Genomic DNA, 16299 nt, shown 5'->3' on the forward strand with positions numbered 1-16299 from the left:
TCCAAAAGCAAAGATCCACGTGTCTGCTCACTTCTCTCGGTGTGGCCTTTGAACTGGGACAAAATGCAATGGCGTGCTCACCGTCACTGGATTCAGGCATTATGCGTGTTTGGCACAATCAGCCAGAGTGCTGCATGTGGAAAGGGGACCCCTGTCTCCCACACTGCCAACTCATACTTACCTGGCAGGGGAGATACCATGATCACCAAGGTGGTTCACCCAGGGCGAGGCTCAGCCATTGCACTGCGGTTGTGCTGACCCCTGTGAATTCCCCAAATGCGGGAATCTCAACTGCATAATTTGTGGTAGTGGGGGACTGCGTTCGCGCTCTCCCCTCACTCTTGTGTCCAAAAGCAAAGATCTACGTGTCTGCTCACTTCTCTCGGTGTGGCCTTTGAACTGGGACAAAATGCAATGGCGTGCTCACCGTCACTGGATTCAGGCATTATGCGTGTTAGGCACCATCAGCCAGAGTGCTGCATGTGGAAACGGGACCCCTGTCTCCCACACTGCTAACTCATACTTACCTGGCAGGGGAGATACCATGATCACCAAGGTGGTTCACCCAGGGCGAGGCTCAGCCATTGCACTGCGGTTGTGCTGACCCCTGTGAATTCCCCAAATGCGGGAATCTCAACTGCATAATTTGTGGTAGTGGGGGACTGCGTTCGCGCTCTCCCCTCACTCTTGTGTCCAAAAGCAAAGATCCACGTGTCTGCTCACTTCTCTCGGTGTGGCCTTTGAACTGGGACAAAATGCAATGGCGTGCTCACCGTCACTGGATTCAGGCATTATGCGTGTTAGGCACCATCAGCCAGAGTGCTGCATGTGGAAAGGGGACCCCTGTCTCCCACACTGCCAACTCATACTTACCTGGCAGGGGAGATACCATGATCACCAAGGTGGTTCACCCAGGGCGAGGCTCAGCCATTGCACTGCGGTTGTGCTGACCCCTGTGAATTCCCCAAATGCGGGAATCTCAACTGCATAATTTGTGGTAGTGGGGGACTGCGTTCGCGCTCTCCCCTCACTCTTGTGTCCAAAAGCAAAGATCCACGTGTCTGCTCACTTCTCTCGGTGTGGCCTTTGAACTGGGACAAAATGCAATGGCGTGCTCACCGTCACTGGATTCAGGCATTATGCGTGTTTGGCACAATCAGCCAGAGTGCTGCATGTGGAAAGGGGACCCCTGTCTCCCACACTGCCAACTCATACTTACCTGGCAGGGGAGATACCATGATCACCAAGGTGGTTCACCCAGGGCGAGGCTCAGCCATTGCACTGCGGTTGTGCTGACCCCTGTGAATTCCCCAAATGCGGGAATCTCAACTGCATAATTTGTGGTAGTGGGGGACTGCGTTCGCGCTCTCCCCTCACTCTTGTGTCCAAAAGCAAAGATCTACGTGTCTGCTCACTTCTCTCGGTGTGGCCTTTGAACTGGGACAAAATGCAATGGCGTGCTCACCGTCACTGGATTCAGGCATTATGCGTGTTAGGCACCATCAGCCAGAGTGCTGCATGTGGAAACGGGACCCCTGTCTCCCACACTGCTAACTCATACTTACCTGGCAGGGGAGATACCATGATCACCAAGGTGGTTCACCCAGGGCGAGGCTCAGCCATTGCACTGCGGTTGTGCTGACCCCTGTGAATTCCCCAAATGCGGGAATCTCAACTGCATAATTTGTGGTAGTGGGGGACTGCGTTCGCGCTCTCCCCTCACTCTTGTGTCCAAAAGCAAAGATCCACGTGTCTGCTCACTTCTCTCGGTGTGGCCTTTGAACTGGGACAAAATGCAATGGCGTGCTCACCGTCACTGGATTCAGGCATTATGCGTGTTAGGCACCATCAGCCAGAGTGCTGCATGTGGAAAGGGGACCCCTGTCTCCCACACTGCCAACTCATACTTACCTGGCAGGGGAGATACCATGATCACCAAGGTGGTTCACCCAGGGCGAGGCTCAGCCATTGCACTGCTGTTGTGCTGACCCCTGTGAATTCCCCAAATGCGGGAATCTCAACGGCATAATTTGTGGTAGTGGGGGACTGCGTTCGCGCTCTCCCCTCACTCTTGTGTCCAAAAGCAAAGATCTACGTGTCTGCTTACTTCTCACGGTGTGGCCTTTGAACTGGGACAAAATGCAATGGCGTGCTCACCGTCACTGGATTCAGGCATTATGCGTGTTAGGCACCATCAGCCAGAGTGCTGCATGTGGAAACGGGACCCCTGTCTCCCACACTGCCAACTCATACTTACCTGGCAGGGGAGATACCATGATCACCAAGGTGGTTCACCCAGGGCGAGGCTCAGCCATTGCACTGCGGTTGTGCTGACCCCTGTGAATTCCCCAAATGCGGGAATCTCAACTGCATAATTTGTGGTAGTGGGGGACTGCGTTCGCGCTCTCCCCTCACTCTTGTGTCCAAAAGCAAAGATCTACGTGTCTGCTCACTTCTCTCGGTGTGGCCTTTGAACTGGGACAAAATGCAATGGCGTGCTCACCGTCACTGGATTCAGGCATTATGCGTGTTAGGCACCATCAGCCAGAGTGCTGCATGTGGAAACGGGACCCCTGTCTCCCACCCTGCCAACTCATACTTACCTGGCAGGGGAGATACCATGATCACCAAGGTGGTTCACCCAGGGCGAGGCTCAGCCATTGCACTGCTGTTGTGCTGACCCCTGTGAATTCCCCAAATGCGGGAATCTCAACTGCATAATTTGTGGTAGTGGGGGACTGCGTTCGCGCTCTCCCCTCACTCTTGTGTCCAAAAGCAAAGATCTACGTGTCTGCTCACTTCTCTCGGTGTGGCCTTTGAACTGGGACAAAATGCAATGGCGTGCTCACCGTCACTGGATTCAGGCAATATGCGTGTTAGGCACCATCAACCAGAGTGCTGCATGTGGAAAGGGGACCCCTGTCTCCCACACTGCCAACTCATACTTACCTGGCAGGGGAGATACCATGATCACCAAGGTGGTTCACCCAGGGCGAGGCTCAGCCATTGCACTGCGGTTGTGCTGACCCCTGTGAATTCCCCAAATGCGGGAATCTCAACTGCATAATTTGTGGTAGTGGGGGACTGCGTTCGCGCTCTCCCCTCACTCTTGTGTCCAAAAGCAAAGATCCACGTGTCTGCTCACTTCTCTCGGTGTGGCCTTTGAACTGGGACAAAATGCAATGGCGTGCTCACCGTCACTGGATTCAGGCATTATGCGTGTTAGGCACCATCAGCCAGAGTGCTGCATGTGGAAAGGGGACCCCTGTCTCCCACACTGCCAACTCATACTTACCTGGCAGGGGAGATACCATGATCACCAAGGTGGTTCACCCAGGGCGAGGCTCAGCCATTGCACTGCGGTTGTGCTGACCCCTGTGAATTCCCCAAATGCGGGAATCTCAACTGCATAATTTGTGGTAGTGGGGGACTGCGTTCGCGCTCTCCCCTCACTCTTGTGTCCAAAAGCAAAGATCTACGTGTCTGCTTACTTCTCACGGTGTGGCCTTTGAACTGGGACAAAATGCAATGGCGTGCTCACCGTCACTGGATTCAGGCATTATGCGTGTTAGGCACCATCAGCCAGAGTGCTGCATGTGGAAACGGGACCCCTGTCTCCCACACTGCCAACTCATACTTACCTGGCAGGGGAGATACCATGATCACCAAGGTGGTTCACCCAGGGCGAGGCTCAGCCATTGCACTGCGGTTGTGCTGACCCCTGTGAATTCCCCAAATGCGGGAATCTCAACTGCATAATTTGTGGTAGTGGGGGACTGCGTTCGCGCTCTCCCCTCACTCTTGTGTCCAAAAGCAAAGATCTACGTGTCTGCTCACTTCTCTCGGTGTGGCCTTTGAACTGGGACAAAATGCAATGGCGTGCTCACCGTCACTGGATTCAGGCATTATGCGTGTTAGGCACCATCAACCAGAGTGCTGCATGTGGAAAGGGGACCCCTGTCTCCCACACTGCCAACTCATACTTACCTGGCAGGGGAGATACCATGATCACCAAGGTGGTTCACCCAGGGCGAGGCTCAGCCATTGCACTGTGGTTGTGCTGACCCCTGTGAATTCCCCAAATGCGGGAATCTCAACTGCATAATTTGTGGTAGTGGGGGACTGCGTTCGCGCTTTCCCCTCACTCTTGTGTCCAAAAGCAAAGATCCACGTGTCTGCTCACTTCTCTCGGTGTGGCCTTTGAACTGGGACAAAATGCAATGGCGTGCTCACCGTCACTGGATTCAGGCATTATGCGTGTTAGACACCATCAACCAGAGTGCTGCATGTGGAAAGGGGACCCCTGTCTCCCACACTGCCAACTCATACTTACCTGGCAGGGGAGATACCATGATCACCAAGGTGGTTCACCCAGGGCGAGGCTCAGCCATTGCACTGCGGTTGTGCTGACCCCTGTGAATTCCCCAAATGCGGGAATCTCAACTGCATAATTTGTGGTAGTGGGGGACTGCGTTCGCGCTCTCCCCTCACTCTTGTGTCCAAAAGCAAAGATCCACGTGTCTGCTCACTTCTCTCGGTGTGGCCTTTGAACTGGGACAAAATGCAATGGCGTGCTCACCGTCACTGGATTCAGGCAATATGCGTGTTAGGCACCATCAACCAGAGTGCTGCATGTGGAAAGGGGACCCCTGTCTCCCACACTGCCAACTCATACTTACCTGGCAGGGGAGATACCATGATCACCAAGGTGGTTCACCCAGGGCGAGGCTCAGCCATTGCACTGCGGTTGTGCTGACCCCTGTGAATTCCCCAAATGCGGGAATCTCAACTGCATAATTTGTGGTAGTGGGGGACTGCGTTCGCGCTCTCCCCTCACTCTTGTGTCCAAAAGCAAAGATCCACGTGTCTGCTCACTTCTCTCGGTGTGGCCTTTGAACTGGGACAAAATGCAATGGCGTGCTCACCGTCACTGGATTCAGGCATTATGCGTGTTAGGCACCATCAGCCAGAGTGCTGCATGTGGAAAGGGGACCCCTGTCTCCCACACTGCCAACTCATACTTACCTGGCAGGGGAGATACCATGATCACCAAGGTGGTTCACCCAGGGCGAGGCTCAGCCATTGCACTGCGGTTGTGCTGACCCCTGTGAATTCCCCAAATGCGGGAATCTCAACTGCATAATTTGTGGTAGTGGGGGACTGCGTTCGCGCTCTCCCCTCACTCTTGTGTCCAAAAGCAAAGATCCACGTGTCTGCTCACTTCTCTCGGTGTGGCCTTTGAACTGGGACAAAATGCAATGGCGTGCTCACCGTCACTGGATTCAGGCATTATGCGTGTTAGGCACCATCAGCCAGAGTGCTGCATGTGGAAGGGGGACCCCTGTCTCCCACACTGCCAACTCATACTTACCTGGCAGGGGAGATACCATGATCACCAAGGTGGTTCACCCAGGGCGAGGCTCAGCCATTGCACTGCGGTTGTGCTGACCCCTGTGAATTCCCCAAATGCGGGAATCTCAACTGCATAATTTGTGGTAGTGGGGGACTGCGTTCGCGCTCTTCCCTCACTCTTGTGTCCAAAAGCAAAGATCCACGTGTCTGCTCACTTCTCTCGGTGTGGCCTTTGAACTGGGACAAAATGCAATGGCGTGCTCACCGTCACTGGATTCAGGCATTATGCGTGTTAGGCACCATCAGCCAGAGTGCTGCATGTGGAAAGGGGACCCCTGTCTCCCACACTGCCAACTCATACTTACCTGGCAGGGGAGATACCATGATCACCAAGGTGGTTCACCCAGGGCGAGGCTCAGCCATTGCACTGCGGTTGTGCTGACCCCTGTGAATTCCCCAAATGCGGGAATCTCAACTGCATAATTTGTGGTAGTGGGGGACTGCGTTCGCGCTCTCCCCTCACTCTTGTGTCCAAAAGCAAAGATCCACGTGTCTGCTCACTTCTCTCGGTGTGGCCTTTGAACTGGGACAAAATGCAATGGTGTGCTCACCGTCACTGGATTCAGGCAATATGCGTGTTAGGCACCATCAACCAGAGTGCTGCATGTGGAAAGGGGACCCCTGTCTCCCACACTGCCAACTCATACTTACCTGGCAGGGGAGATACCATGATCACCAAGGTGGTTCACCCAGGGCGAGGCTCAGCCATTGCACTGCGGTTGTGCTGACCCCTGTGAATTCCCCAAATGCGGGAATCTCAACTGCATAATTTGTGGTAGTGGGGGACTGCGTTCGCGCTCTCCCCTCACTCTTGTGTCCAAAAGCAAAGATCCACGTGTCTGCTCACTTCTCTCGGTGTGGCCTTTGAACTGGGACAAAATGCAATGGCGTGCTCACCGTCACTGGATTCAGGCATTATGCGTGTTAGGCACCATCAGCCAGAGTGCTGCATGTGGAAAGGGGACCCCTGTCTCCCACCCTGCCAACTCATACTTACCTGGCAGGGGAGATACCATGATCACCAAGGTGGTTCACCCAGGGCGAGGCTCAGCCATTGCACTGCTGTTGTGCTGACCCCTGTGAATTCCCCAAATGCGGGAATCTCAACTGCATAATTTGTGGTAGTGGGGGACTGCGTTCGCGCTCTCCCCTCACTCTTGTGTCCAAAAGCAAAGATCTACGTGTCTGCTCACTTCTCTCGGTGTGGCCTTTGAACTGGGACAAAATGCAATGGCGTGCTCACCGTCACTGGATTCAGGCAATATGCGTGTTAGGCACCATCAACCAGAGTGCTGCATGTGGAAAGGGGACCCCTGTCTCCCACACTGCCAACTCATACTTACCTGGCAGGGGAGATACCATGATCACCAAGGTGGTTCACCCAGGGCGAGGCTCAGCCATTGCACTGTGGTTGTGCTGACCCCTGTGAATTCCCCAAATGCGGGAATCTCAACTGCATAATTTGTGGTAGTGGGGGACTGCGTTCGCGCTCTCCCCTCACTCTTGTGTCCAAAAGCAAAGATCCACGTGTCTGCTCACTTCTCTCGGTGTGGCCTTTGAACTGGGACAAAATGCAATGGCGTGCTCACCGTCACTGGATTCAGGCATTATGCGTGTTAGACACCATCAACCAGAGTGCTGCATGTGGAAAGGGGACCCCTGTCTCCCACACTGCCAACTCATACTTACCTGGCAGGGGAGATACCATGATCACCAAGGTGGTTCACCCAGAGCGAGGCTCAGCCATTGCACTGCGGTTGTGCTGACCCCTGTGAATTCCCCAAATGCGGGAATCTCAACTGCATAATTTGTGGTAGTGGGGGACTGCGTTCGCGCTCTCCCCTCACTCTTGTGTCCAAAAGCAAAGATCCACGTGTCTGCTCACTTCTCTCGGTGTGGCCTTTGAACTGGGACAAAATGCAATGGCGTGCTCACCGTCACTGGATTCAGGCAATATGCGTGTTAGGCACCATCAACCAGAGTGCTGCATGTGGAAAGGGGACCCCTGTCTCCCACACTGCCAACTCATACTTACCTGGCAGGGGAGATACCATGATCACCAAGGTGGTTCACCCAGGGCGAGGCTCAGCCATTGCACTGCGGTTGTGCTGACCCCTGTGAATTCCCCAAATGCGGGAATCTCAACTGCATAATTTGTGGTAGTGGGGGACTGCGTTCGCGCTCTCCCCTCACTCTTGTGTCCAAAAGCAAAGATCCACGTGTCTGCTCACTTCTCTCGGTGTGGCCTTTGAACTGGGACAAAATGCAATGGCGTGCTCACCGTCACTGGATTCAGGCATTATGCGTGTTAGGCACCATCAGCCAGAGTGCTGCATGTGGAAAGGGGACCCCTGTCTCCCACACTGCCAACTCATACTTACCTGGCAGGGGAGATACCATGATCACCAAGGTGGTTCACCCAGGGCGAGGCTCAGCCATTGCACTGCGGTTGTGCTGACCCCTGTGAATTCCCCAAATGCGGGAATCTCAACTGCATAATTTGTGGTAGTGGGGGACTGCGTTCGCGCTCTCCCCTCACTCTTGTGTCCAAAAGCAAAGATCTACGTGTCTGCTTACTTCTCACGGTGTGGCCTTTGAACTGGGACAAAATGCAATGGCGTGCTCACCGTCACTGGATTCAGGCATTATGCGTGTTAGGCACCATCAGCCAGAGTGCTGCATGTGGAAACGGGACCCCTGTCTCCCACACTGCCAACTCATACTTACCTGGCAGGGGAGATACCATGATCACCAAGGTGGTTCACCCAGGGCGAGGCTCAGCCATTGCACTGCGGTTGTGCTGACCCCTGTGAATTCCCCAAATGCGGGAATCTCAACTGCATAATTTGTGGTAGTGGGGGACTGCGTTCGCGCTCTCCCCTCACTCTTGTGTCCAAAAGCAAAGATCCACGTGTCTGCTCACTTCTCTCGGTGTGGCCTTTGAACTGGGACAAAATGCAATGGCGTGCTCACCGTCACTGGATTCAGGCATTATGCGTGTTAGGCACCATCAGCCAGAGTGCTGCATGTGGAAACGGGACCCCTGTCTCCCACCCTGCCAACTCATACTTAACTGGCAGGGGAGATACCATGATCACCAAGGTGGTTCACCCAGGGCGAGGCTCAGCCATTGCACTGCTGTTGTGCTGACCCCTGTGAATTCCCCAAATGCGGGAATCTCAACTGCATAATTTGTGGTAGTGGGGGACTGCGTTCGCGCTCTCCCCTCACTCTTGTGTCCAAAAGCAAAGATCTACGTGTCTGCTCACTTCTCTCGGTGTGGCCTTTGAACTGGGACAAAATGCAATGGCGTGCTCACCGTCACTGGATTCAGGCAATATGCGTGTTAGGCACCATCAACCAGAGTGCTGCATGTGGAAAGGGGACCCCTGTCTCCCACACTGCCAACTCATACTTACCTGGCAGGGGAGATACCATGATCACCAAGGTGGTTCACCCAGGGCGAGGCTCAGCCATTGCACTGCGGTTGTGCTGACCCCTGTGAATTCCCCAAATGCGGGAATCTCAACTGCATAATTTGTGGTAGTGGGGGACTGCGTTCGCGCTCTCCCCTCACTCTTGTGTCCAAAAGCAAAGATCCACGTGTCTGCTCACTTCTCTCGGTGTGGCCTTTGAACTGGGACAAAATGCAATGGCGTGCTCACCGTCACTGGATTCAGGCATTATGCGTGTTAGACACCATCAACCAGAGTGCTGCATGTGGAAAGGGGACCCCTGTCTCCCACACTGCCAACTCATACTTACCTGGCAGGGGAGATACCATGATCACCAAGGTGGTTCACCCAGGGCGAGGCTCAGCCATTGCACTGCGGTTGTGCTGACCCCTGTGAATTCCCCAAATGCGGGAATCTCAACTGCATAATTTGTGGTAGTGGGGGACTGTGTTCGCGCTCTCCCCTCACTCTTGTGTCCAAAAGCAAAGATCCACGTGTCTGCTCACTTCTCTCGGTGTGGCCTTTGAACTTGGACAAAATGCAATGGCGTGCTCACCGTCACTGGATTCAGGCAATATGCGTGTTAGGCACCATCAACCAGAGTGCTGCCTGTGGAAAGGGGACCCCTGTCTCCCACACTGCCAACTCATACTTACCTGGCAGGGGAGATACCATGATCACCAAGGTGGTTCACCCAGGGCGAGGCTCAGCCATTGCACTGCGGTTGTGCTGACCCCTGTGAATTCCCCAAATGCGGGAATCTCAACTGCATAATTTGTGGTAGTGGGGGACTGCGTTCGCGCTCTCCCCTCACTCTTGTGTCCAAAAGCAAAGATCCACGTGTCTGCTCACTTCTCTCGGTGTGGCCTTTGAACTGGGACAAAATGCAATGGCGTGCTCACCGTCACTGGATTCAGGCATTATGCGTGTTTGGCACAATCAGCCAGAGTGCTGCATGTGGAAACGGGACCCCTGTCTCCCACACTGCCAACTCATACTTACCTGGCAGGGGAGATACCATGATCACCAAGGTGGTTCACCCAGGGCGAGGCTCAGCCATTGCACTGCGGTTGTGCTGACCCCTGTGAATTCCCCAAATGCGGGAATCTCAACTGCATAATTTGTGGTAGTGGGGGACTGCGTTCGCGCTCTCCCCTCACTCTTGTGTCCAAAAGCAAAGATCCACGTGTCTGCTCACTTCTCTCGGTGTGGCCTTTGAACTGGGACAAAATGCAATGGCGTGCTCACCGTCACTGGATTCAGGCATTATGCGTGTTAGGCACCATCAACCAGAGTGCTGTATGTGGAAAGGGGACCCCTGTCTCCCACACTGCTAACTCATACTTACCTGGCAGGGGAGATACCATGATCACCAAGGTGGTTCACCCAGGGCGAGGCTCAGCCATTGCACTGCGGTTGTGCTGACCCCTGTGAATTCCCCAAATGCGGGAATCTCAACTGCATAATTTGTGGTAGTGGGGGACTGCGTTCGCGCTCTCCCCTCACTCTTGTGTCCAAAAGCAAAGATCCACGTGTCTGCTCACTTCTCTCGGTGTGGCCTTTGAACTGGGACAAAATGCAATGGCGTGCTCACCGTCACTGGATTCAGGCATTATGCGTGTTAGGCACAATCAGCCAGAGTGCTGCATGTGGAAAGGGGACCCCTGTCTCCCACACTGCCAACTCATACTTACCTGGCAGGGGAGATACCATGATCACCAAGGTGGTTCACCCAGGGCGAGGCTCAGCCATTGCACTGCGGTTGTGCTGACCCCTGTGAATTCCCCAAATGCGGGAATCTCAACTGCATAATTTGTGGTAGTGGGGGACTGCGTTCGCGCTCTCCCCTCACTCTTGTGTCCAAAAGCAAAGATCCACGTGTCTGCTCACTTCTCTCGGTGTGGCCTTTGAACTGGGACAAAATGCAATGGCGTGCTCACCGTCACTGGATTCAGGCATTATGCGTGTTTGGCACAATCAGCCAGAGTGCTGCATGTGGAAAGGGGACCCCTGTCTCCCACACTGCCAACTCATACTTACCTGGCAGGGGAGATACCATGATCACCAAGGTGGTTCACCCAGGGCGAGGCTCAGCCATTGCACTGCGGTTGTGCTGACCCCTGTGAATTCCCCAAATGCGGGAATCTCAACTGCATAATTTGTGGTAGTGGGGGACTGCGTTCGCGCTCTCCCCTCACTCTTGTGTCCAAAAGCAAAGATCTACGTGTCTGCTTACTTCTCACGGTGTGGCCTTTGAACTGGGACAAAATGCAATGGCGTGCTCACCGTCACTGGATTCAGGCATTATGCGTGTTAGGCACCATCAGCCAGAGTGCTGCATGTGGAAACGGGACCCCTGTCTCCCACACTGCCAACTCATACTTACCTGGCAGGGGAGATACCATGATCACCAAGGTGGTTCACCCAGGGCGAGGCTCAGCCATTGCACTGCGGTTGTGCTGACCCCTGTGAATTCCCCAAATGCGGGAATCTCAACTGCATAATTTGTGGTAGTGGGGGACTGCGTTCGCGCTCTCCCCTCACTCTTGTGTCCAAAAGCAAAGATCCACGTGTCTGCTCACTTCTCTCGGTGTGGCCTTTGAACTGGGACAAAATGCAATGGCGTGCTCACCGTCACTGGATTCAGGCATTATGCGTGTTAGGCACCATCAGCCAGAGTGCTGCATGTGGAAACGGGACCCCTGTCTCCCACCCTGCCAACTCATACTTAACTGGCAGGGGAGATACCATGATCACCAAGGTGGTTCACCCAGGGCGAGGCTCAGCCATTGCACTGCTGTTGTGCTGACCCCTGTGAATTCCCCAAATGCGGGAATCTCAACTGCATAATTTGTGGTAGTGGGGGACTGCGTTCGCGCTCTCCCCTCACTCTTGTGTCCAAAAGCAAAGATCTACGTGTCTGCTCACTTCTCTCGGTGTGGCCTTTGAACTGGGACAAAATGCAATGGCGTGCTCACCGTCACTGGATTCAGGCAATATGCGTGTTAGGCACCATCAACCAGAGTGCTGCATGTGGAAAGGGGACCCCTGTCTCCCACACTGCCAACTCATACTTACCTGGCAGGGGAGATACCATGATCACCAAGGTGGTTCACCCAGGGCGAGGCTCAGCCATTGCACTGCGGTTGTCCTGACCCCTGTGAATTCCCCAAATGCGGGAATCTCAACTGCATAATTTGTGGTAGTGGGGGACTGCGTTCGCGCTCTCCCCTCACTCTTGTGTCCAAAAGCAAAGATCCACGTGTCTGCTCACTTCTCTCGGTGTGGCCTTTGAACTGGGACAAAATGCAATGGCGTGCTCACCGTCACTGGATTCAGGCATTATGCGTGTTAGACACCATCAACCAGAGTGCTGCATGTGGAAAGGGGACCCCTGTCTCCCACACTGCCAACTCATACTTACCTGGCAGGGGAGATACCATGATCACCAAGGTGGTTCACCCAGGGCGAGGCTCAGCCATTGCACTGCGGTTGTGCTGACCCCTGTGAATTCCCCAAATGCGGGAATCTCAACTGCATAATTTGTGGTAGTGGGGGACTGTGTTCGCGCTCTCCCCTCACTCTTGTGTCCAAAAGCAAAGATCCACGTGTCTGCTCACTTCTCTCGGTGTGGCCTTTGAACTTGGACAAAATGCAATGGCGTGCTCACCGTCACTGGATTCAGGCAATATGCGTGTTAGGCACCATCAACCAGAGTGCTGCCTGTGGAAAGGGGACCCCTGTCTCCCACACTGCCAACTCATACTTACCTGGCAGGGGAGATACCATGATCACCAAGGTGGTTCACCCAGGGCGAGGCTCAGCCATTGCACTGCGGTTGTGCTGACCCCTGTGAATTCCCCAAATGCGGGAATCTCAACTGCATAATTTGTGGTAGTGGGGGACTGCGTTCGCGCTCTCCCCTCACTCTTGTGTCCAAAAGCAAAGATCCACGTGTCTGCTCACTTCTCTCGGTGTGGCCTTTGAACTGGGACAAAATGCAATGGCGTGCTCACCGTCACTGGATTCAGGCATTATGCGTGTTTGGCACAATCAGCCAGAGTGCTGCATGTGGAAACGGGACCCCTGTCTCCCACACTGCCAACTCATACTTACCTGGCAGGGGAGATACCATGATCACCAAGGTGGTTCACCCAGGGCGAGGCTCAGCCATTGCACTGCGGTTGTGCTGACCCCTGTGAATTCCCCAAATGCGGGAATCTCAACTGCATAATTTGTGGTAGTGGGGGACTGCGTTCGCGCTCTCCCCTCACTCTTGTGTCCAAAAGCAAAGATCTACGTGTCTGCTCACTTCTCTCGGTGTGGCCTTTGAACTGGGACAAAATGCAATGGCGTGCTCACCGTCACTGGATTCAGGCATTATGCGTGTTAGGCACCATCAGCCAGAGTGCTGCATGTGGAAACGGGACCCCTGTCTCCCACACTGCTAACTCATACTTACCTGGCAGGGGAGATACCATGATCACCAAGGTGGTTCACCCAGGGCGAGGCTCAGCCATTGCACTGCGGTTGTGCTGACCCCTGTGAATTCCCCAAATGCGGGAATCTCAACTGCATAATTTGTGGTAGTGGGGGACTGCGTTCGCGCTCTCCCCTCACTCTTGTGTCCAAAAGCAAAGATCCACGTGTCTGCTCACTTCTCTCGGTGTGGCCTTTGAACTGGGACAAAATGCAATGGCGTGCTCACCGTCACTGGATTCAGGCATTATGCGTGTTTGGCACAATCAGCCAGAGTGCTGCATGTGGAAAGGGGACCCCTGTCTCCCACACTGCCAACTCATACTTACCTGGCAGGGGAGATACCATGATCACCAAGGTGGTTCACCCAGGGCGAGGCTCAGCCATTGCACTGCGGTTGTGCTGACCCCTGTGAATTCCCCAAATGCGGGAATCTCAACTGCATAATTTGTGGTAGTGGGGGACTGCGTTCGCGCTCTCCCCTCACTCTTGTGTCCAAAAGCAAAGATCCACGTGTCTGCTCACTTCTCTCGGTGTGGCCTTTGAACTGGGACAAAATGCAATGGCGTGCTCACCGTCACTGGATTCAGGCATTATGCGTGTTTGGCACCATCAGCCAGAGTGCTGCATGTGGAAAGGGGACCCCTGTCTCCCACACTGCCAACTCATACTTACCTGGCAGGGGAGATACCATGATCACCAAGGTGGTTCACCCAGGGCGAGGCTCAGCCATTGCACTGCGGTTGTGCTGACCCCTGTGAATTCCCCAAATGCGGGAATCTCAACTGCATAATTTGTGGAAGTGGGGGACTGCGTTCGCGCTCTCCCCTCACTCTTGTGTCCAAAAGCAAAGATCCACTTGTCTGCTCACTTCTCTCGGTGTGGCCTTTGAACTGGGACAAAATGCAATGGCGTGCTCACCGTCACTGGATTCAGGCATTATGCGTGTTAGGCACCATCAGCCAGAGTGCTGCATGTGGAAAGGGGACCCCTGTCTCCCACACTGCCAACTCATACTTACCTGGCAGGGGAGATACCATGATCACCAAGGTGGTTCACCCAGGGGGAGGCTCAGCCATTGCACTGCGGTTGTGCTGACCCCTGTGAATTCCCCAAATGCGGGAATCTCAACTGCATAATTTGTGGTAGTGGGGGACTGCGTTCGCGCTCTCCCCTCACTCTTGTGTCCAAAAGCAAAGATCCACGTGTCTGCTCACTTCTCTCGGTGTGGCCTTTGAACTGGGACAAAATGCAATGGCGTGCTCACCGTCACTGGATTCAGGCATTATGCGTGTTTGGCACAATCAGCCAGAGTGCTGCATGTGGAAAGGGGACCCCTGTCTCCCACACTGCCAACTCATACTTACCTGGCAGGGGAGATACCATGATCACCAAGGTGGTTCACCCAGGGCGAGGCTCAGCCATTGCACTGCGGTTGTGCTGACCCCTGTGAATTCCCCAAATGCGGGAATCTCAACTGCATAATTTGTGGTAGTGGGGGACTGCGTTCGCGCTCTCCCCTCACTCTTGTGTCCAAAAGCAAAGATCCACGTGTCTGCTCACTTCTCTCGGTGTGGCCTTTGAACTGGGACAAAATGCAATGGCGTGCTCACCGTCACTGGATTCAGGCAATACGCGTGTTAGGCACCATCAACCAGAGTGCTGCATGTGGAAAGGGGACCCCTGTCTCCCACACTGCCAACTCATACTTACCTGGCAGGGGAGATACCATGATCACCAAGGTGGTTCACCCAGGGCGAGGCTCAGCCATTGCACTGCGGTTGTGCTGACCCCTGTGAATTCCCCAAATGCGGGAATCTCAACTGCATAATTTGTGGTAGTGGGGGACTGCGTTCGCGCTCTCCCCTCACTCTTGTGTCCAAAAGCAAAGATCCACGTGTCTGCTCACTTCTCTCGGTGTGGCCTTTGAACTGGGACAAAATGCAATGGCGTGCTCACCGTCACTGGATTCAGGCATTATGCATGTTAGGCACCATCAGCCAGAGTGCTGCATGTGGAAAGGGGACCCCTGTCTCCCACACTGCCAACTCATACTTACCTGGCAGGGGAGATACCATGATCACCAAGGTGGTTCACCCAGGGCGAGGCTCAGCCATTGCACTGCGGTTGTGCTGACCCCTGTGAATTCCCCAAATGCGGGAATCTCAACTGCATAATTTGTGGTAGTGGGGGACTGCGTTCGTGCTCTCCCCTCACTCTTGTGTCCAAAAGCAAAGATCCACGTGTCTGCTCACTTCTCTCGGTGTGGCCTTTGAACTGGGACAAAATGCAATGGCGTGCTCACCGTCACTGGATTCAGGCAATACGCGTGTTAGGCACCATCAACCAGAGTGCTGCATGTGGAAAGGGGACCCCTGTCTCCCACACTGCCAACTCATACTTACCTGGCAGGGGAGATACCATGATCACCAAGGTGGTTCACCCAGGGCGAGGCTCAGCCATTGCACTGCGGTTGTGCTGACCCCTGTGAATTCCCCAAATGCGGGAATCTCAACTGCATAATTTGTGGTAGTGGGGGACTGCGTTCGCGCTCTCCCCTCACTCTTGTGTCCAAAAGCAAAGATCCACGTGTCTGCTCACTTCTCTCGGTGTGGCCTTTGAACTGGGACAAAATGCAATGGCGTGCTCACCGTCACTGGATTCAGGCATTATGCGTGTTTGGCACAATCAGCCAGAGTGCTGCATGTGGAAAGGGGACCCCTGTCTCCCACACTGCCAACTCATACTTACCTGGCAGGGGAGATACCATGATCACCAAGGTGGTTCACCCAGGGCGAGGCTCAGCCATTGCACTGCGGTTGTGCTGACCCCTGTGAATTCCCCAAATGCGGGAATCTCAACTGCATAATTTGTGGTAGTGGGGGACTGCGTTCGCGCTCTCCCCTCACTCTTGTGTCCAAAAGCAAAGATCTACGTGTCTGCTCACTTCTCT

The 16299-nt window shown here is 54.2% G+C and overlaps 47 non-coding genes across 47 annotated transcripts; all 47 read left to right on the top strand.

The window, feature by feature from the left end:
* The first annotated feature begins 173 nt into the window (after window positions 1–173).
* LOC134617709 (U1 spliceosomal RNA) lies at window positions 174–337 on the top strand. The gene has a single exon (XR_010091598.1). It is a non-coding gene; the product is annotated as a U1 spliceosomal RNA (small nuclear RNA).
* A 182-nt stretch (window positions 338–519) lies between these two features.
* LOC134617710 (U1 spliceosomal RNA) lies at window positions 520–683 on the top strand. The gene has a single exon (XR_010091599.1). It is a non-coding gene; the product is annotated as a U1 spliceosomal RNA (small nuclear RNA).
* A 182-nt stretch (window positions 684–865) lies between these two features.
* LOC134617712 (U1 spliceosomal RNA) lies at window positions 866–1029 on the top strand. The gene has a single exon (XR_010091600.1). It is a non-coding gene; the product is annotated as a U1 spliceosomal RNA (small nuclear RNA).
* A 182-nt stretch (window positions 1030–1211) lies between these two features.
* On the top strand, window positions 1212–1375 carry LOC134617713 (U1 spliceosomal RNA). Its single transcript, XR_010091601.1, has one exon. It is a non-coding gene; the product is annotated as a U1 spliceosomal RNA (small nuclear RNA).
* A 182-nt stretch (window positions 1376–1557) lies between these two features.
* LOC134617714 (U1 spliceosomal RNA) lies at window positions 1558–1721 on the top strand. Its single transcript, XR_010091602.1, has one exon. It is a non-coding gene; the product is annotated as a U1 spliceosomal RNA (small nuclear RNA).
* A 182-nt stretch (window positions 1722–1903) lies between these two features.
* On the top strand, window positions 1904–2067 carry LOC134617852 (U1 spliceosomal RNA). The gene has a single exon (XR_010091731.1). It is a non-coding gene; the product is annotated as a U1 spliceosomal RNA (small nuclear RNA).
* A 182-nt stretch (window positions 2068–2249) lies between these two features.
* Window positions 2250–2413, top strand: LOC134617715 (U1 spliceosomal RNA). Its single transcript, XR_010091603.1, has one exon. It is a non-coding gene; the product is annotated as a U1 spliceosomal RNA (small nuclear RNA).
* Window positions 2414–2595: 182 nt separating this feature from the next.
* Window positions 2596–2759, top strand: LOC134617844 (U1 spliceosomal RNA). The gene has a single exon (XR_010091723.1). It is a non-coding gene; the product is annotated as a U1 spliceosomal RNA (small nuclear RNA).
* Window positions 2760–2941: 182 nt separating this feature from the next.
* LOC134617716 (U1 spliceosomal RNA) lies at window positions 2942–3105 on the top strand. The gene has a single exon (XR_010091605.1). It is a non-coding gene; the product is annotated as a U1 spliceosomal RNA (small nuclear RNA).
* Window positions 3106–3287: 182 nt separating this feature from the next.
* On the top strand, window positions 3288–3451 carry LOC134617718 (U1 spliceosomal RNA). The gene has a single exon (XR_010091607.1). It is a non-coding gene; the product is annotated as a U1 spliceosomal RNA (small nuclear RNA).
* Window positions 3452–3633: 182 nt separating this feature from the next.
* LOC134617719 (U1 spliceosomal RNA) lies at window positions 3634–3797 on the top strand. The gene has a single exon (XR_010091608.1). It is a non-coding gene; the product is annotated as a U1 spliceosomal RNA (small nuclear RNA).
* Window positions 3798–3979: 182 nt separating this feature from the next.
* LOC134617867 (U1 spliceosomal RNA) lies at window positions 3980–4143 on the top strand. The gene has a single exon (XR_010091737.1). It is a non-coding gene; the product is annotated as a U1 spliceosomal RNA (small nuclear RNA).
* A 182-nt stretch (window positions 4144–4325) lies between these two features.
* On the top strand, window positions 4326–4489 carry LOC134617720 (U1 spliceosomal RNA). Its single transcript, XR_010091609.1, has one exon. It is a non-coding gene; the product is annotated as a U1 spliceosomal RNA (small nuclear RNA).
* Window positions 4490–4671: 182 nt separating this feature from the next.
* Window positions 4672–4835, top strand: LOC134617721 (U1 spliceosomal RNA). Its single transcript, XR_010091610.1, has one exon. It is a non-coding gene; the product is annotated as a U1 spliceosomal RNA (small nuclear RNA).
* Window positions 4836–5017: 182 nt separating this feature from the next.
* On the top strand, window positions 5018–5181 carry LOC134617723 (U1 spliceosomal RNA). The gene has a single exon (XR_010091611.1). It is a non-coding gene; the product is annotated as a U1 spliceosomal RNA (small nuclear RNA).
* Window positions 5182–5363: 182 nt separating this feature from the next.
* Window positions 5364–5527, top strand: LOC134617804 (U1 spliceosomal RNA). Its single transcript, XR_010091685.1, has one exon. It is a non-coding gene; the product is annotated as a U1 spliceosomal RNA (small nuclear RNA).
* Window positions 5528–5709: 182 nt separating this feature from the next.
* LOC134617724 (U1 spliceosomal RNA) lies at window positions 5710–5873 on the top strand. The gene has a single exon (XR_010091612.1). It is a non-coding gene; the product is annotated as a U1 spliceosomal RNA (small nuclear RNA).
* A 182-nt stretch (window positions 5874–6055) lies between these two features.
* Window positions 6056–6219, top strand: LOC134617725 (U1 spliceosomal RNA). Its single transcript, XR_010091613.1, has one exon. It is a non-coding gene; the product is annotated as a U1 spliceosomal RNA (small nuclear RNA).
* A 182-nt stretch (window positions 6220–6401) lies between these two features.
* On the top strand, window positions 6402–6565 carry LOC134617845 (U1 spliceosomal RNA). The gene has a single exon (XR_010091724.1). It is a non-coding gene; the product is annotated as a U1 spliceosomal RNA (small nuclear RNA).
* Window positions 6566–6747: 182 nt separating this feature from the next.
* Window positions 6748–6911, top strand: LOC134617788 (U1 spliceosomal RNA). Its single transcript, XR_010091671.1, has one exon. It is a non-coding gene; the product is annotated as a U1 spliceosomal RNA (small nuclear RNA).
* A 182-nt stretch (window positions 6912–7093) lies between these two features.
* Window positions 7094–7257, top strand: LOC134617827 (U1 spliceosomal RNA). The gene has a single exon (XR_010091707.1). It is a non-coding gene; the product is annotated as a U1 spliceosomal RNA (small nuclear RNA).
* Window positions 7258–7439: 182 nt separating this feature from the next.
* LOC134617726 (U1 spliceosomal RNA) lies at window positions 7440–7603 on the top strand. The gene has a single exon (XR_010091614.1). It is a non-coding gene; the product is annotated as a U1 spliceosomal RNA (small nuclear RNA).
* Window positions 7604–7785: 182 nt separating this feature from the next.
* On the top strand, window positions 7786–7949 carry LOC134617727 (U1 spliceosomal RNA). Its single transcript, XR_010091616.1, has one exon. It is a non-coding gene; the product is annotated as a U1 spliceosomal RNA (small nuclear RNA).
* A 182-nt stretch (window positions 7950–8131) lies between these two features.
* Window positions 8132–8295, top strand: LOC134617728 (U1 spliceosomal RNA). Its single transcript, XR_010091617.1, has one exon. It is a non-coding gene; the product is annotated as a U1 spliceosomal RNA (small nuclear RNA).
* A 182-nt stretch (window positions 8296–8477) lies between these two features.
* LOC134617850 (U1 spliceosomal RNA) lies at window positions 8478–8641 on the top strand. Its single transcript, XR_010091729.1, has one exon. It is a non-coding gene; the product is annotated as a U1 spliceosomal RNA (small nuclear RNA).
* A 182-nt stretch (window positions 8642–8823) lies between these two features.
* Window positions 8824–8987, top strand: LOC134617730 (U1 spliceosomal RNA). Its single transcript, XR_010091619.1, has one exon. It is a non-coding gene; the product is annotated as a U1 spliceosomal RNA (small nuclear RNA).
* A 182-nt stretch (window positions 8988–9169) lies between these two features.
* LOC134617796 (U1 spliceosomal RNA) lies at window positions 9170–9333 on the top strand. The gene has a single exon (XR_010091678.1). It is a non-coding gene; the product is annotated as a U1 spliceosomal RNA (small nuclear RNA).
* Window positions 9334–9515: 182 nt separating this feature from the next.
* On the top strand, window positions 9516–9679 carry LOC134617731 (U1 spliceosomal RNA). Its single transcript, XR_010091620.1, has one exon. It is a non-coding gene; the product is annotated as a U1 spliceosomal RNA (small nuclear RNA).
* A 182-nt stretch (window positions 9680–9861) lies between these two features.
* Window positions 9862–10025, top strand: LOC134617732 (U1 spliceosomal RNA). Its single transcript, XR_010091621.1, has one exon. It is a non-coding gene; the product is annotated as a U1 spliceosomal RNA (small nuclear RNA).
* A 182-nt stretch (window positions 10026–10207) lies between these two features.
* On the top strand, window positions 10208–10371 carry LOC134617733 (U1 spliceosomal RNA). The gene has a single exon (XR_010091622.1). It is a non-coding gene; the product is annotated as a U1 spliceosomal RNA (small nuclear RNA).
* Window positions 10372–10553: 182 nt separating this feature from the next.
* LOC134617734 (U1 spliceosomal RNA) lies at window positions 10554–10717 on the top strand. Its single transcript, XR_010091623.1, has one exon. It is a non-coding gene; the product is annotated as a U1 spliceosomal RNA (small nuclear RNA).
* A 182-nt stretch (window positions 10718–10899) lies between these two features.
* LOC134617735 (U1 spliceosomal RNA) lies at window positions 10900–11063 on the top strand. Its single transcript, XR_010091624.1, has one exon. It is a non-coding gene; the product is annotated as a U1 spliceosomal RNA (small nuclear RNA).
* Window positions 11064–11245: 182 nt separating this feature from the next.
* LOC134617736 (U1 spliceosomal RNA) lies at window positions 11246–11409 on the top strand. Its single transcript, XR_010091625.1, has one exon. It is a non-coding gene; the product is annotated as a U1 spliceosomal RNA (small nuclear RNA).
* Window positions 11410–11591: 182 nt separating this feature from the next.
* LOC134617851 (U1 spliceosomal RNA) lies at window positions 11592–11755 on the top strand. Its single transcript, XR_010091730.1, has one exon. It is a non-coding gene; the product is annotated as a U1 spliceosomal RNA (small nuclear RNA).
* Window positions 11756–11937: 182 nt separating this feature from the next.
* On the top strand, window positions 11938–12101 carry LOC134617823 (U1 spliceosomal RNA). Its single transcript, XR_010091703.1, has one exon. It is a non-coding gene; the product is annotated as a U1 spliceosomal RNA (small nuclear RNA).
* Window positions 12102–12283: 182 nt separating this feature from the next.
* Window positions 12284–12447, top strand: LOC134617797 (U1 spliceosomal RNA). Its single transcript, XR_010091679.1, has one exon. It is a non-coding gene; the product is annotated as a U1 spliceosomal RNA (small nuclear RNA).
* Window positions 12448–12629: 182 nt separating this feature from the next.
* On the top strand, window positions 12630–12793 carry LOC134617737 (U1 spliceosomal RNA). The gene has a single exon (XR_010091626.1). It is a non-coding gene; the product is annotated as a U1 spliceosomal RNA (small nuclear RNA).
* Window positions 12794–12975: 182 nt separating this feature from the next.
* On the top strand, window positions 12976–13139 carry LOC134617738 (U1 spliceosomal RNA). The gene has a single exon (XR_010091627.1). It is a non-coding gene; the product is annotated as a U1 spliceosomal RNA (small nuclear RNA).
* Window positions 13140–13321: 182 nt separating this feature from the next.
* Window positions 13322–13485, top strand: LOC134617739 (U1 spliceosomal RNA). The gene has a single exon (XR_010091628.1). It is a non-coding gene; the product is annotated as a U1 spliceosomal RNA (small nuclear RNA).
* Window positions 13486–13667: 182 nt separating this feature from the next.
* Window positions 13668–13831, top strand: LOC134617741 (U1 spliceosomal RNA). Its single transcript, XR_010091630.1, has one exon. It is a non-coding gene; the product is annotated as a U1 spliceosomal RNA (small nuclear RNA).
* A 182-nt stretch (window positions 13832–14013) lies between these two features.
* LOC134617793 (U1 spliceosomal RNA) lies at window positions 14014–14177 on the top strand. Its single transcript, XR_010091675.1, has one exon. It is a non-coding gene; the product is annotated as a U1 spliceosomal RNA (small nuclear RNA).
* Window positions 14178–14359: 182 nt separating this feature from the next.
* LOC134617789 (U1 spliceosomal RNA) lies at window positions 14360–14523 on the top strand. The gene has a single exon (XR_010091672.1). It is a non-coding gene; the product is annotated as a U1 spliceosomal RNA (small nuclear RNA).
* A 182-nt stretch (window positions 14524–14705) lies between these two features.
* LOC134617742 (U1 spliceosomal RNA) lies at window positions 14706–14869 on the top strand. The gene has a single exon (XR_010091631.1). It is a non-coding gene; the product is annotated as a U1 spliceosomal RNA (small nuclear RNA).
* A 182-nt stretch (window positions 14870–15051) lies between these two features.
* Window positions 15052–15215, top strand: LOC134617743 (U1 spliceosomal RNA). Its single transcript, XR_010091632.1, has one exon. It is a non-coding gene; the product is annotated as a U1 spliceosomal RNA (small nuclear RNA).
* A 182-nt stretch (window positions 15216–15397) lies between these two features.
* Window positions 15398–15561, top strand: LOC134617809 (U1 spliceosomal RNA). Its single transcript, XR_010091689.1, has one exon. It is a non-coding gene; the product is annotated as a U1 spliceosomal RNA (small nuclear RNA).
* A 182-nt stretch (window positions 15562–15743) lies between these two features.
* On the top strand, window positions 15744–15907 carry LOC134617744 (U1 spliceosomal RNA). The gene has a single exon (XR_010091633.1). It is a non-coding gene; the product is annotated as a U1 spliceosomal RNA (small nuclear RNA).
* Window positions 15908–16089: 182 nt separating this feature from the next.
* Window positions 16090–16253, top strand: LOC134617745 (U1 spliceosomal RNA). The gene has a single exon (XR_010091634.1). It is a non-coding gene; the product is annotated as a U1 spliceosomal RNA (small nuclear RNA).
* The last annotated feature ends 46 nt before the right edge of the window (window positions 16254–16299 follow it).

This window comes from Pelmatolapia mariae, linkage group LG18 (assembly GCF_036321145.2).
Source record: "Pelmatolapia mariae isolate MD_Pm_ZW linkage group LG18, Pm_UMD_F_2, whole genome shotgun sequence".
Lineage (NCBI taxonomy): Eukaryota > Metazoa > Chordata > Actinopteri > Cichliformes > Cichlidae > Pelmatolapia > Pelmatolapia mariae.